At 44.6% G+C, this 16,069-nt stretch overlaps 1 protein-coding gene across 2 annotated transcripts in view; it reads left to right on the top strand.

Moving 5' to 3' along the window:
* Positions 1-16,069, top strand: part of E2F3 (E2F transcription factor 3) — a 44,656-nt gene that overhangs the window by 1,452 nt on the left and 27,135 nt on the right. The window lies entirely within an intron of this gene.

Here is a 16,069-nt window from a genome sequence, read left to right as displayed (position 1 = left end):
TCCTTTGTCCTCGCTTTTCGGGTGCACGCTCGGCCCTCCCGGGCTCCGCGAAGTTGAGGAGCGGGGGAGGGGGCGCGGGGAGCTCCGGGGTCCCCCTTCCCGGGGTGCGCCTCGGACCCCCCCGTTCGGGCCGGGCTGTCACGGCGGCGGGCGGGGGCCGCGTTCGCCTCACCTGCCCGGCCCGACCCCGCGGTACCTGCCGCACGCGGCCCGGCCGCCGGCTGCCATGAGGGCCGGTGCCCGCTAGGGCCGGGCGAGGTCACCGAACGCGCGGCGCGGCGGCGCTGAGCAGCGGGTCCCGGAGCGCGGCGCGGCGCTCACCTGTCAGCGCCTCTGGCCCGGGAGGGCGGCCACCGGCCTGGGCATCGCGGGGCCCGGCTGCCGCCCTCATGTCGAGGTGCTCGTTGAGAACTCGGCGGCGTCCCGCGCTCTCGGGGATGACTCGGGCTTCCTTCGAGGCAGCTTTCTGCAGTTGTTCCGGTCTGGGATAGCGGTGGGAGTTGGAAGGTAGTGGGGTTGAGCCTCGCCGCATCCCACCTGAAGCTAACGAGAAGCATCCCCACTGCAAAGGATGAGTGATCCTTTGGTGCGCGATTTGTCTGAAGGGTGACTGGTGTCAAGCAGGCTTCTTCAAGCTGTTTTGCAAATATTTGTCGTTCCTGTGCAATGGCTGGGCTCCTAGAAGATGGTGCTAAGGGCGGCACATGTAGCAGGGTGATTCTGGGAGAAGAGCTGTACAAGTGTTTTGGGGATGGTGCTGCTGTTGTAGGGGACTTTTGCCATTTCACTTCAGTGAGTGCTACAAGATCCTTAAGCGTGAGTTCAGTGTGTGTTTTTGGCATAGTGTTCACCTCTTCAATGGGGAGAGCTCCCTGTTGTGGGACCTAGGCAGGTTGATTCTTCACGTCAGGGTTTGGAAGCAAGGCGGCGATTCTGAGCTCTGCCCTCAAAAAGTTCCCTCCAGCTCTGAGCGAGTGAGATGTATCTCCTCAGACCCCCGTGTTTGCTTTGGGGGAGAAGTGGGTTGGGGGAGGAAGAGAGCGGTCAGGCCGGCAGTATCTCCAGCCTCGGGTTGGCACCCTACCAGAGTGATAAGCAGCCCGCAGCTCATGCCAGGAAGCTGTGCATCCTCCTGCATCTCAACAGCTGTGCTCCTGTGAGTGCCTCTCTTGGAGCCGCGCCGCTTTGCCGCGCGCCTGTCTTTGGGGAAGCCGGGCTGGAGCGTCGCAGTGCTCTGCCTTCTTCTGCTCTGCAAAGAATGGCCAAAGCGCTTTCATCTTCCTGGCAGGGAGACAACGCAGCCTTTTAGCAGTTCTCTGACTCCCATCTCGTTTTCACCAAATCTCACAGACGGTTTTCTGGGACTGGGAGATGAGGGTATTTTCCTGGTGGTTCTTGGCTGAGCTGTTTTGGGATGTCAAATACTGAGAGGAGTGAGAAGCTGCTGGGTGGTTGAGGCAGCAAACTCGAGATGAGCAGTGCTGGTATAAATTTAGCACGTGATTAACTGAACTACAAGTAGTGCACAGAGATCCTCAGCAGAAATTAAGGCCCTGCTATGCAAAAGACTGTAGGGATAAGTCTAAAATTTGTCCAGCACACCTGCGCTGCTTAGGGTTATGAAAATGCTCTGGTTTTGCAGATGTAACTGGACTGGGAACCCACCCATCGCTTCCAAATATAAACTATGGAGTAAGTGAGAAGGAGCCAGTATGGCAGTATATAGTTGAGGCTGCTCAGAGAGGTGTTTATACCAGCAAAAGAAATAGTTTATTTTGCCAAAGTAAGCTGTTTCCCCTTCTGGGAGTTTGTTGGTTACTTTATCTATGACTGTGTAAGCATAACCGTGCTGGAAGAGCCTTGAAAGGTAGCCTAGACCGTAACAACAGGCAGCTTCAGCCTCATAGAGATGACTATTTGCACTCCTCCATCACCCAAGCAGGCATCTCAGTGCCATCCCCAGCCTGGTCCTTGCTGTGTTGCTGCTTGTTGTGACAGCTCCTGGGACCAGGAGCTCACCAGACTTTGTAGCAGGGGAGCTGAGGTGTAACTCAGGCTGCTCGGCCCATTCAGCGTCAGGGACGTTTTGATGATTCCTGCAGAGCTAGTAGGAAGTGTTACTGGGCATAACTGAGCCCCTGCCATGGCTCCAGCACAGGCAGTAATGAAGAACTAGCCCTTGCAAAGGCATCAGCTTGCAATCCTTGGATCTTGGAGCAAGCCTAAGCTGCCACCTGTGGAGGCAGGGTGAGTCCATCTGACAGGTCTGTGCTGCAGTAATGGGCAGGGGTCCTGTAATCCTAGAATCATAGAATGGACCCACAGGGATCACTGAGTCCAGCCAGCTCCGTTTCCCTCCCTGGTGCTGCTTCCCTTCTGCCAACCGAAGGGCTCCTCGGGCTTCCTGGGGCAGCACAACTTGCCAGCTCACTGGAAAACTAGCCCTAACCAAAATACATAAATAAAAGTTTTCTGCTGGGCAAGCAGGTTGAACCAGCTAAGGGAAAGGTGTGGTAAGTGTCAGGGGCCATCAAGGGAAGGAGGTGGTTGAGAAGAGGGCACCAGGGTAGAGGGAGAGCAGCAGGAGTATTGGCACCATACCATTTTTAGACATAAGGAAAAAATTTTTGTTCAGAGAGCGGTAAAGTACAGCTTGCCTGGAGAGGTTACCCCATCCCTGGAGGCATTCAAGGCCAGGTTGGGTGGGGCCCTGGGCAGCCTGAGCTGGTGGGTGGCAGTCCTGCCCACTACAAGGGGTTTGGAACTAGGTAGTCTTTAAGTTCCCTTCCAACCCAAACTGTTCTGTCATTCTATGATTTTGATAGCAGCAAGCTCAACTCCTCTTGAGAATGTGGCCTATGTGAGAGAAATTTATGTTTGATGAGGTACCCCAACAACGCTGTTGCTGGTGTTGGTTTCTCTCTTTATGTGAGAAAGTCACTACCATTTGCAAATCACAGTATCTAAAAATGGAGCTACTATAAATGAAAGCTGCTCAAAATGTTTCTAATTCAAATAGTGGAGAATTTCTTACTGTCTTTGGGTTATAAAGATAAGCCTTTAAGAAGAGGGCCATTTTCTTAGCCATGAGAAAATGTTTAAATTGAGACACCACCCACATGTTAAGTCCTTTTTAAAAGGGGCTAAATCCTCTTAACAAGAATATCTTTAGAGAACTTCTGTGGCCTTTAGATGACATGAGCTCTGGAGAGGCTGGTTCGGCATACTTCAGAAGGAGGCGGGAGGATTTACATTTCCAAACTGAATACTTAGCACCTCTCTCCCTTTCTGGTGGTTTAGAAAGCACCTCTTCCTGCCTCCTTCTCAGCAAGTCACAGCTGGAATGGGAGAACAAGGGGGTAATACATAATCTTCTACATGTTGGTTATAGGGGCAGGCTTAATAGGACATAAATACTGAAGAATGATTTAAGGCCTGGGAGAAAAACTTGGAAGTGGCATAAAGGAAGTGGGCAGTTAATTAATTAGTAGCTTTTCTTTATTTTGTGGGAATAAGAAGCTTTGTCTGTCAAAAAGGGATAGACATTTTCATATTCAGACCTAATTTTCATATTTCTTTGGCTGATTGATAGTTTCTGTTAATGAATGCTAGTTTTGGGCCTTTGCTTTTGGAATAAAATGCATTTAAATTAAACAAGCTCCCGTAAATCTTCTCCAGGGACAAACTGCTTCTGAGCCCGAGGAGGGACCACATGGTCCTTTGACAGAGCTGTGTGAGGAGTGTTCAAAGAGGTATAAATCCTGGTTGCCCTAAGTGTGCCTGCAAGCATCTAGTGGAAAGCAGGCATCCAACCAAAACTGTACAGGAATAGCTGGTAGCTTGTTGTGCTAGTTGATGGTGGATTCACTTTCCTCCTGCGGAGTTCAGCTATGTCGGTGTGGCTTTGTCTGCACCAAAGCTACTGAAGTACGGTAAGTTTATTCCCCCACAATAATAAGGGCTTCTGGCAGGTTTCCATGAGCAGCTGAGCCTCTCAAAATGCTTTGGTTTTCCTAGAAGAAGCAGTCTTGTTTCTTCCTCCTCATCATCTCTGTGGCCTTTCCTTGCCCTATCCCTGGCCTGGCAGTTCTCTTTCTTCCTCTCTGTGCTTGGAAGCATTCAGCTGCTCCTTTGAGTTGGTGCTCTGCTGCTTTACCGGGGTAGAATAGCGGGCTCTGATGGGCATTAAATCTGACATAACGTAGATATTGGGAATATGTGACCCAAGATGGGTTGAGTGAGTTGAAGAAAGGAAACTGAGCTTTCCCTTTTAATGGTGTTGAGGTGTTAAATCAGCTCACTGGTCTTGCATTTTCAGAAACTGGCCTTTTCTGATCTCATAATGATGGGTCTCTTCCTTGTGCTGCCAGCCTGCTTGGCAAAGATTGGATATGGGTCATGTTAGAGACAGTTTATTTTTCTGTAGAGGCTGCTTCAACTGATTGAACAATTAAAGACATTTTATTTCCCTTCATTTTATCCGAGGTACTTTGTTAAAAGTCTGTCTGTTAAGATTTATGGCATACTCATTTGTATGTGTTATCATTAAGAAAAAAAATAAAATAAAATCCTTAAACGTAGAGGTTGCTGCATTTTGTGGTTAAAAAAACTGTCTGGACAGCCTAACCCAGAGAGTGCTGGTGAATGGAGATAAATCCAGCTGGTGACCGGTCACTAGCGTTGTTCCCCAGGGGTTGGTGCTGAGGCCAGTCCTGTTCAATATCTTTATTGATGATCTGGATGAGGGGATTGAGAGCACCCCCAGTAAGTTTGCAGACGACACCAAGCTGGCAGGAAGTGTCAATCCGCCTGAGGGTAAGAAGGCCCTACAGAGAGATCTGGACAGGCTGGATTGAGGTTTGCAAGAAAAGTTTAGATGTGACAATGAGGGATGTGGTTTAGTGGGCATGGTAGTGATGGGTTGATTGTTGGACCAGAGGATCTTAGAGGTCTTTTCTATGACTTAGCAAGATCAAAGGTTCTCCTACTGCTTCCCTGACTACACCTGTGGCAAATCTTTAAGAAAATATCAGGAGAATGCTCTGAACAGCTCTTCTGCTTTCTTTGGGAGTCAGATGTTTCCTTAGATGTTAGTATTAGTTTTGTAGTTTCCAGTGATTTCTGATTTTTACTTAATGCTTGCTTGAAACTTGTTATAGTTCTAACCTTATGTAGCAACAAGTTCTATGACTTGGCTATCTTATGTGGAAAACAAATAACTTTCTTTGCTTCTATCATTTGTTTCATTTTGAACTTGCTACTTACAGGGTTACTGGATGATTCTAGATGCTGTGGTAGGGAAAAATATTTTCCTCATATGTATTTCTCTGTGCAGCTCTGTGTACCTTCTCCAAGCTAAAGAGTTCTAGATTGTAATTTCTCCTGAAATGAAAGCCATACATGCAAAAATAGAGGTGCCCTTTAATAAAACAATCGCATGACAATCAACAAATAAGTCTATTAGTTATGAGTTTGTACTTGTGATGTTCTTGTGGACTGGTAGCTTTGAAAGAAGTTTCAAAGACCTGGTAGGCAACTTTGCAGGGCTAGCAGGAGCTAGAGACCCCTTCAGAGCCAGGTTGTCTCATAAGGCCTTACCATCTCCCTAGAGGAGGCACAGGAGGTGTGGAGCAGAGGTAGTTGATTGTGCCTGTTACAGTAATTGGCTCATTAGAAGGACCAACCACTGTGAGGTAGATTGGGGGGCGGGGGAAAAAAAAAAAAATTGAGTAGCACCTTTCCTCTTTGGAGCCCCAGTCCTGTGGGGCCTGATGTGTGTGTGTGGGAGAGGATTTCAACTTTCCTCTCCTATCCAGAGCACAGAGAGGAATTGGGTAAGAAATGAAGATGTGAGCTTTTTCAGGTAGCAGCAGACTTCAGATATGACACCTTCAGATTTCACTTCTGGAGGTGTGTGCTGGGCTGATGGCTGTAGCATTGGTGCCAGGGTTAATTTACTGAGCTGGTCAGATTGCCCACATAGAGGAGTTACTGTTGAAGATGCTGAAAGGCTGTCATCCAGCAGTCTAAGCACTGGCAGAACAGGACAAACTGAGTAGTAGGTTAAATGAGTGGGCTCTGTGGATGGTCTTACAATCACAAACTGCCAGGGAGCCCTGCAGAGGAGGAGCAATGCCAGCTTTCTTCTATCTGTCCATCTTGGTGCCAGCATGGAGAGGTGGAAGAGTGACTTGGGCTTAAGTCCTTGACCAGGAATTTTGGAGAAACTGCCCACTAAGGATGGATCATGGACCATGACTTCAGACAGGATTCTTGTGGTGATGATGGTAAATTAGATCCAGCCCTGTCCAGAGAGAGGCTTCAGCATGAGGAAAGCTTCTCTTAGTGTAACTAAATCTTTGGATTTTACAGTCTCTGCAAATAATCTCATTTACAGCTGGCAGCGCTGAGTGTGTGTATGTGGTGGCAACTATCTTACTTACAAATGACTAAGTTTAACTTCAGGCTTTGTTTTGGCTGGCAGGGTTAATCACTTCCTGCATTATTTTTCAAGAGCAGAACTGTGTTTGCTCCACGGGGAGAATAAACCCTCCCTCCCCTTTCCTGCATCGGGGGCTATGGGGTGTGAGAGGAGGGGACTGTCAGTGCTTCCAGCACTGGGCTGTTCCAGTGCATGAGGTACTGCTGATGAACTATTTGGACTCTTTTTTAATTTCAGTTCTGTCTTCTGTTTGAAGCCAGACTTGGCAAAATTGCCCGATTTATCACATCTTTAAAAGAGCACTATTTTACTTCTGTTTTCCTCAAGTAAGTTGGTCCAAAACCACATTTGGAAGTGCTATACCTGGCATGGATGTCTTCTGAAGTACTATGCTTTTTACTTGGATGCTGCTATTATTTGCTGGATCTCATGGCTTGCATGGAGTTCTTAATGCCTTTTGGGCTCAAAGTGAGCTGTGGTAAATATTTCTGTTTGCAACTCCTGTAAAGAGAGAAGATGGACTTTGACTAGATATAGATGCACATACTGAAAATGGCCTCTGCTATGTCGTAGGAGTGTACTACTTCATGCATTTTGGCCTTCCTTTCATGCTTTTGTAAATAAATCTTAATAGTGTTGGTAATTGTTTTTAAAAAGAACTTGCTTAAATAGCAGATGTTTTGTGTATTCTGTCCTGCTTAGGAATATGAACAGTTGTTGACCTGACTTATTATATTGGGGCTACTAACCCAGTGTCACCACTGCACATGTGTGCCCTGTGGCTTTGAGACTTGGTGGGCTGAAGGCCTTTTGCTTAGGACCAAACTGGGATAGAAGCATGCAGCATTGGAGACAATCTTGTTAGAATCAGTCAGGCATCTTATTTTTTTTCCTCTGCACTGTTAGGTGGGCATGTGTGGCTTTTATTTCGTCTATGAGGATGTCAATAACCTACCTCTAGAAGTAAAACTAGTACTAATTTCTTCACTTTGTTTAAGTAGGAGATTTTAAGTAGGAAGCTTCATTTGACCACTATAATCTACTTAAGATTTCATCCAACTTGTATGTGGCTGCATCCAAGCACGGAAATGTCTGGTACCTTAGGACTTCATGTTCATACGCCCCACTTGAAAGGCCTAGGGCATGATTTTTAGGAAGATATTGAGTACTTACTGTTACATTCAGCTACATTACTGCAGACTTTGGGTTCTTGGTACCTTGAGTTTTGTAGGAACAAGTCAATATTGAAAGCAGAGTCTGCTATTATTTTGGTTTTCACTTTTATATCTTTAACATGGAATTTTGTAGTCACATCATGTACAGATTGCAAGCCGTTAATTGTTTTGGAAAGATCTGTGAAAACTCTTAGAAACCATGTGAACAACTATTTTTGGTGAAAATAAATTGTACTGGGAAACATGGTAACAGGAGGTGTCTGCTTAGCCTTGGCTACTTCAGCTACTTGCTACTCCTCAGTTGCAGTATGCGTGTTGGTTAATGTATGTGTAGATTCCTAAAGTAATTCTCATTAATAAACTTCTTGAAAAACTTTATCCTTTTTACAATGCTATACTGCTGGGTTTTTTTGGTTGTTGTAGGGCAGTTGGTTAAAGGTTCTTGCATGTTGCATAACATGCTGCTAGAAAGAGGGTGGAAAGAAACTCATTGGCAAACTTCCTTCCTTGTTAATTAAGGTGACATTAAAAGTCGCTGATTTAGAACTCAGTGGTGGCTGTCACCATGCAGTGCAAGAGCTGAATTATAACTTGTCAGGTTTATTGATGCACTCTATTAGTTCTTACCAAGTGTAACTTGCTTAATTTTGGTCCTACTGGTTAGTTACAAAATCTTACTAAAATTGAAGCTCAATAATGGATGTTACTATTTTTTTTGCTGCATATCTCTGAATCCACACTGTATGATTTTGTGATTTTTACTCATTTTAAACTGCAGAAGTAACTTTAGAGTGAAATACTTCTCAGTAGGGCAAGTGTACTCTCTCCATGTAAAATTTAAAGCTTTCAAGTTTGCCTTTCAAGTTCAGCCAAAAACTGGCATATAGGCTTGTTTACGTCCCTCCCACCTAGACTTTCATTTGAGAGGGGTCATCTGGTGAATTTCAGGTCTGAAAGTTTTTAAAAAAAACAACAACAACAACAAAAAAAAACCAACAAAACCTCTTGGCCTGGTGTTTGTATAGTGTATCACGTTTATTTTTATGGTAGACTTGGCTTTTGGCTTTTCAGGTACTACCACAATGTAAATACATGAATATGTAAAAGTGTAAGATGATGTCTAGGCAGAAAGGATCTTGTCTTACGCCCTGTGTGGAATGGTGATTCCCGTGTACGAGGTTGTCTACTCGGTAGTGGAATATATATGTTTTAAAGAGCAAGCCTTAAGCTTTTGCTGCATTCTCTACTTCTGTAATGTAACCTGGACTTTACATCACCCTGCTTTTAATGTCTGCTGGTTTAAAGTCATTTTTCCTAACCAAATGCACTAAAAGTGGAAAGATAGGGAATTATAATGTCTTGAGTGATACTGGTAACCTAATATTGTCTTCACTACTTGTTTGCTTCTACTGCTAACTCTGGAATTAAACGGCAATTACCATGTGTATATGCTTGTTGTATTTTGACTTGCCAGTGTAGTGTTTTAGACAGCGTTGGTCCCTCACACTGACAGTCAGTTTTTTGTCCCCATACAGTAAGCTAGTTCACACTTTGTCTAATGTCATCACATAGTGGGAATTGATGTTGGTTACGGCTCTCACAGTAGGCTTTTGTTTAGCGATATCTGAAAGCTGTCTTGTTGGAACATGCTGCTTTTATCAAGACTATTGCAATGAGGCCATTATCCTCACTTATGGTGAGCATAGATATTTGCAGAAATTCTTATAATATTGCTTAGTAAGTGCCATTCTGGTAAAGAGCGACAATGTCCGCATGATATGGAAATAATAGCAGCCATGGCAGCCCCGAAACAGCAGCAGGGTGTTATCTGTAATTGCACACTGGAGAAGAGGGTGGGAAGGAGCCTGGCTCAGGCAGAAGGAGGGTGGAGATCGGGCCTATCACAAGCATGAATAATGCTGGGTGTCAGTTCAGCAGAATAAAGTTTTACTTTTCATAGTAAGGCATTTATCAAGCAGCAGCAGGTAACCCAGATACAAATTGCTGTGTAATAGTTCTGCACCTCATTATTATTTCGAATACACGGTATCTATAGCGTCAAAATGTCTCTTACAAGTTATGTAAAACTGCAAGTCAGATAAGAGGAAGCTGAAACTTCACAACTCCAATGTAGTACTCACTTTAAGCACAAACCTCTTCAGCCAGTAGAAAACTTACTACTCGCGGTGGGGGCAGGGAAGGCTTTAAAATTATAATAGCATTTTCACTGCTGCTTTGTTTGACTGGTAGGTATTTTGCTGGTGCTGGGGTTCTTTTTTTTTTTTTTTTTTTCCTCAGGAACTGAGAGCTAGAAAAAGTTCCTTTTGTCAAAAGCAGTGTCCTGGAAGCATAAGCAAGTTGCTCATTTTCTTCCTCTGGTTCTTAATCATAAGAGCTGCCTTGATGATTTTTCCCACCTCAAATTAGCAGTTTATTTATAACACGCTAATGTTCTACATGCCCGTCAGTATTACTGCTCTGTCGTGCTGAGCTGAGAATTGTTCTCTCGAAAATTGACACCTCAAAGACGGCATAAAGGAACGGAGATCATGGAAAAAAATCAAGTGGCTTTTGGTATGACTTGGGTTCATGCTTTGTATAAAATTGCTTCCATTTTCTTTCTTATTTCAGATTCTAGTCACGTTTTTCTTGCTTTTTAAGTTTTATTTGTTACTTAAAAGAAAAATGGCAGACCATTGCACTTTGGCATCCTCACTACCCTTTTATTCCTGTTGACAACTTTCTCTGTGATCATCCTCTGCAGTTTGCCACCAGCTCCTTCAGAGATTGCAGGCAGAGGGGTGAGAAACATCAGGGGGTATTCCTCCCTTCTCACGGCCCTCACAACCACCATTTTGCAACTATTCATCTGTGGTGCCTTAGCAGGAAGCCTCTTCCAGGCCAAAGGGTTCACAGTGATCATCCAATAGTCTTCTGTTTCACCTGCTTTATAGGAAGACTGGGGAGCACTGAAGGCACAGACCGTGAAAATTAGGTGTCTTGTGCATGAAGAAGGAAATGCCAAAGTAAAGCATGTTCCGTTAGCTGCCACACTCAGAGCCATGTTTTTCAGAGGTATTTGCAGGAAATGCAGTAAAGAAGGGTGCCAGATCACTGTGAGATCTACAGTATGGTTTGCTTTTGACCTGTTCTTGGGCTTGTTTAGCTTGGAGAAGGCTCTGGGGGTGAGACCTCATTGTGGCCTTCCAGTACTTACAAGGGAGCTTCCAAACTGGAGAGGGACTGAATTTTTACATGATCTGATAGTGATAGGGCAAGGGGAAATGACTTTAAACTGAAAGAAGGGAGATTTAAGATAGATGTTAGGAAGAGATTCTTTACTCAGAGGGCAGTGAGGCAATGGCAAATGCTGCCCGGAGAAGCTGTGGTGCCCCATCCATGGAGGCACTCAAAGCCAGGTTGGGTGGGGCCCTGGGCAGCCTGAGCTGGTGGGGGGCAGCCCTGCCCATGGCAAGGGAGTTGGAACTAGATGATCTTTAATGTCCCCTTCACTTTATGATTCTGTTCTCTAAGGAAGCTCTTCATGCTGTTGCATGCCCTGGGGAACTGAAGTCCTTGCCTTTTGTTATCTTAGTTACCTCATGCTTTAGCGTGGTGTATATGAGAGATGAATACAGCGATGGTGAGCAGGTTGTATGCATTTGTCTAGATGTTAGACTCAGGTATGTTTTTTTTTCCTGTGGACAGAAATAAGTTCAAAAATATAAGGTGATAAAATTATAAAGCCTTTTTTTTTTTTTTAATTCCTAGGCAGAAACCCTCTGTGCTGTGAAGGAAAATGTATCAACAGGGATTCCACAGACAGACATATTAAAAAAAAAAAAAAAAACTGAAGTAAGGAAAGGCAAGCTTGTAGGCAGGCACATTCCATTTATTCAGAGAAAGCCATATGTTCAGGACGCTATCCTGAGTGTGGTTTATTTGCTTCAGTTATGAAAGAGGCTTGCTCAGAAAAGTAAGATGCTTTCAATTCTTCCGCCTGTTAAATAATTTTACACAGGCGATGACCATCTCCCTTCTTTCTCCCTCTCTCCCAGTCTTGGAGAATAATCAATTTAGCAATAAGTCAGAGAGAGAAAAATGTGTTTGTTCTCATCTGCAATGCAGACACTAAGACATGCTCTTTCTTTAAGGCCCAAATCAGGTATTTCTGCCCTAAAGTGAATTGGGAGCTACTGAATCATTCAGCATTTAGTAAGGAGGGATTAGAATTTCAGCCTTTTCTTCACTCTTCAGATTTATCTAGTTTTTGTTTTCTTGACTATTCTTTAGCTCTTTTGATGGCCTCAGTGACATTTTGAACACGTTTCCCTGCTTCCTCTAATGGGAGAAGCAGCACCAATTGCACCAGGAGAGCATTATCTCTGTTGCTAGCACTTCATTTGAAGTGGAGAACTGCGTCTTTCCCAGCCATTTTAAGAGCTCAGTTGTCTCAGTGTGTGGACAGCAAACTCTGCTCGACTAGCAATTGAGAAGAAAGGAATCTCCTTGAGACCTTGGAGGGAGAAAACTCCAGGCATCTGTGAGATGTTATGCTATACCTGGTTAAAAATATCAGATGCTTGAGCCGGCTTAGTGAACTTTTCAGTGGTGATGCCCTGCTGGAGTGGAAGAAGTGAACGGATCTTGAATAGTTTTAAACTTTTTGAACTTTGCATAAAAATGCAATAACACATGAATTGTGGCATAAGAATCCAAGCAAATCTTCTTGCCCATTGGAGTCCATGCTCTCTTGTGGGTTATATGGTCGTGACATGCCAAGAAGAGCAGGGACAGCCTGAACGCCCATTGAAAGGCTTTTTTCCCTCCTGAAAAGCTGTTATGAGATACTTAGCCCTGATTCAGCCTCCAAATCCTCTGATTAATGTTGCACGAGTAGTACAAAATATATCACTCTGCTCTAAAGAAATGCTAAGCACCTTCTGCAAGTATTTTCACCACTCTCCCAGTGTAGCAAGGATGCTGCTTCTTATCTTCTTTTTGATTCTGACTCACATTTGAGTGTCCCTCCATGGCTGCATGGGGTTGCAGGGCATGAGCCCCAGCACAGAACAGTTGCAGTATTCTTCCAAGTTGGAATCTGGAATGAAGAGTGAAGCGACATGGTCTGTTCTTTCAGTAGAAATATGGAGTGTAAATTAGTGGACATATTAGACTGAACTGAAGGAGTAGTGCTGGTTAGGACTGATGAGCAACACTCTTATGTGGGCGAGATCTTTGTGCATGTGTCACTAGGTCTCCCTGTTAGCGCACATGCACACCGCTCATGTAGGACTGGAGTTTTTTTGGTAGTAATATCAGTCAAGGCCATGAGTAGCCACTTCCTTCTTGTGCATAATTGCATAGAGTGGAGAAACTTCAGCCTTCACTCAGTTGGCTCTTGCTGTCAGAGGCAGAGTTGAAACTGAATTTCTTGCATCTACTTAGACTGACATCACATATCCTGAGCTGATTTTTCTCTGCAGAAAAATAGTCCAAAAATCAGCATGTCTCACTGTCCATTTTGGAATGAGCAGATCCCTTCATAAAGATAAATGTAGGTGCTTTTCTTCTCATGAAAACTTGTATTTACCAGCATACGCTTGGAGCATCTTTAAGTTTGTGGAGTTTGTCTTTTTGAGACTCACTTACTGAGAGCCTCTGAGGCATAGGATCAGCAGGCTGCACCTACACTGGACTATCAAACTTGGTAATGTCATTTTCAAATTGCAAAAGAACTGGTGAAGGCTTTTGATTGCACTGAAAAAAAAGCCAGGGCATTATGCACCGACAGCCCTGGGCTTGTGACCATTGACCGGAGTCTTCAGGAGCACTGGAAGGAGGCGTGTGCTGGGGATCTGGAGGTGCTGGTGCTGTCTCTCCTGTTTGACTAGCTGCTTGCCTCTCCCCTGGCAGGGTGAGTTCATTTCAGTCCTCTTGTGGGACATTTTCATTCAGACTTGTAAGTTCAAGAGATCTACAGCTTGGCATTAAGATCTTTTTCCTTAATAATTTGGGCCTGCAAGGTGATTCTCGTTAAAAGCAAACAACAACAAAAAAAACCTTTTACAGTTGTAGTATGGAATTTATTTACATATGAACATGACCCACTATGCATTTCCAGAGCTATGATGCAGCTGAACCACAGTGGAAATCTGGAACCTTACCGACACTGCTTATAGGAAGTTTGACTCCCTGCATTTAACCACAAATGTGGTCAATCTCAGGAGAGACAATAACGGAGAGGAAGAAAGGTGGTAGCACTTGATTACCCTTGTTCTTCTTGTTTTCTGTAGTGTATTTGATGGATGAAACTCTAGCTATGTGAACAGAGTGATAATATTGCTGACTAAAGTTTCCTGTTTCTTCATTGTTGCGCTTTGAATTTGGAGTAGAAATAGCAAGGCCTGTTTTCAGTGTGCTAAATTCAGTAGTCAGGTGCTGTGATTAAGCAGTTGTGCTGCTTGTTAAACTGTTCAGTATTACTGAAGAAAATAACATACAGGCAGGGATTAGTTACCACACCAAGGTCTTTCGGGCAATCACTAGTTTTGTGCTTGGACTGAGATGCAAAGGCATTGTCGTGACAGGGACCTGCAGCTGTGAGTGAGTGACAAAGGTCTTGGTGATGTTCTTCACTGTCTCACCCCGGACTACTGTGTTCTAGAAAGTGAAATATAATACTCTGATAGTCAGGGTAAACCTAATTGCTTGCTGAGCTGGGAAGAAAGGGAGAAAATGAAGTGAGGATTGGACCAGTGGCCCTGGGAATGCTTTTCATGAGGGAAAGGATTTCCCGAAGTGATCCTGGGAGATGATCCAGGCTGGCAAGGAGCAGGCCACTCAGCTGCACCCTCTGTCGCAAGCACTTTCCCTTGTTCTCAGCCATAGGAAGCCATGCTGTGCTTTGCTTCTGCAGCAGACCAGGAGCCTCACTGTGTGTGCACGTCCTCAGCATCTCCTGGAAGTGGTGGAGTGCATAACAAGAAGCCAACAGATGGCTCTGCAAAAGGAATAGGCGGCTTTTGTGCCGTGCCGTTACTTACTACTTAGGTTACTGAGTGCTTGCAGCTGCTGGCACCTCGCCAGCAGTGCCCAAGGACTGACGCTCCCTCCCCATCTCCAGCTTTCAGCTCCTAAAGGCTTGGGGGCAGCTTAGGAGCTTTGTGAGCACAGGGAGAGAACATTGCTACAGTTTTCTCAGTTCATAGGGGAAGCCCATAGTTGCTTAAAATGAGAATCAGTGTTTCCTTATCTCTGTGTTTGCACCATATCTTGTACCCTTGGCCTCCAGTCGATGACTCCCAGGCTACATTTAATTTAATTACAGTCTGATGGCTGGCGTTGAAATAAATGAAGTTATGTATGCGATTGTTGCCTAGGAGTTGTGTATATAGGATGAACTTGTAATACTGGAGGCCTTTTCTGAAGTCATGCTATCAGGAAATTTCTTCCAAGGAAGGACTGGCTGTGCTGCTCTTACAGGTGCTGTCACTCCAAGCAGGGCACTCACAAGACAGATTTTAGCAGAGGAAAGTAAAGGCATTGTGGTTTTGAATGAGAGGTCACAGAATCACTGGAGGCATCAATTAGGATGGCTTTTACTGCCCATCCCTGCAGCTGAGGGGCTTATCTCATGTGGATTATAAATGTGGGAAGGCTCATGGAGCTTCTGGTCAGATTAGTTGTAGGGAATGCCAGTTGTATGGGGTGTTCATTGAGGAAAGTTGAGTTTTGTGGCCATACTCACAGCATAGTCTTCCTTTTCCTATCAAATGAAATGGCGCGGCCTGCCTACATGGAGCTGAGTGTACCCACAGCATGGTTGATTCCAAGCCTCTGCACAGTTCAGTAAGCAGAGTACTGTGCAGAATTTCACCTTCTTCTTAACAGTACAAGGAGGTGTGTTGTGGTTGGGAGGAAGTCTCCACGTTCAAAGTCAACTAGTGTGGTGTTAATGAACTAACCAACTCTAGAGACAGCCTGAAACTGTAAGGCTGCAAAGCCCGAGTTATCCCTTTAATCTGTTGCCTAATTTCAGACATAATTACTTTGTTATTGATTACTTCAGCAAAAACATTCAAATGCGTTTATCTTGCAATCCTTCTGCACATTGCTCACTCCCAGGAGCCTCTGCTCTCTCCAGAGCAGCTGCCAAAATTTCTGTCTTTCTCCGAATACTTTCTTCAGCACTGTTGTGTATTTAAACATTTGCAGGATAGTAAAATGTGAAAGCTATGTAGCGATCTTATTTATTTTGGAATTCTTTTTTTTTTTTTACACAAGAAACACTGTAAGTCTGCCATATTTTTTTAATATTTGATTCAGTAAAACATATTTACCTGAAGTGGACACAAAATTTCCAGTTTGCCATGGAAAGCATAGGGCCATGCTGCAGAATTTGTTCCAAGTGAGCACAGAGCCTGTGAGGACTTGCCAGTGCAAAGTGTAA

Source organism: Numida meleagris, chromosome 2 (genome assembly GCF_002078875.1).
Source record: "Numida meleagris isolate 19003 breed g44 Domestic line chromosome 2, NumMel1.0, whole genome shotgun sequence".
NCBI lineage: Eukaryota > Metazoa > Chordata > Aves > Galliformes > Numididae > Numida > Numida meleagris.
Note: the sequence above shows the minus strand (reverse complement) of the source record. Positions and strands in the feature narration are given on the sequence as shown.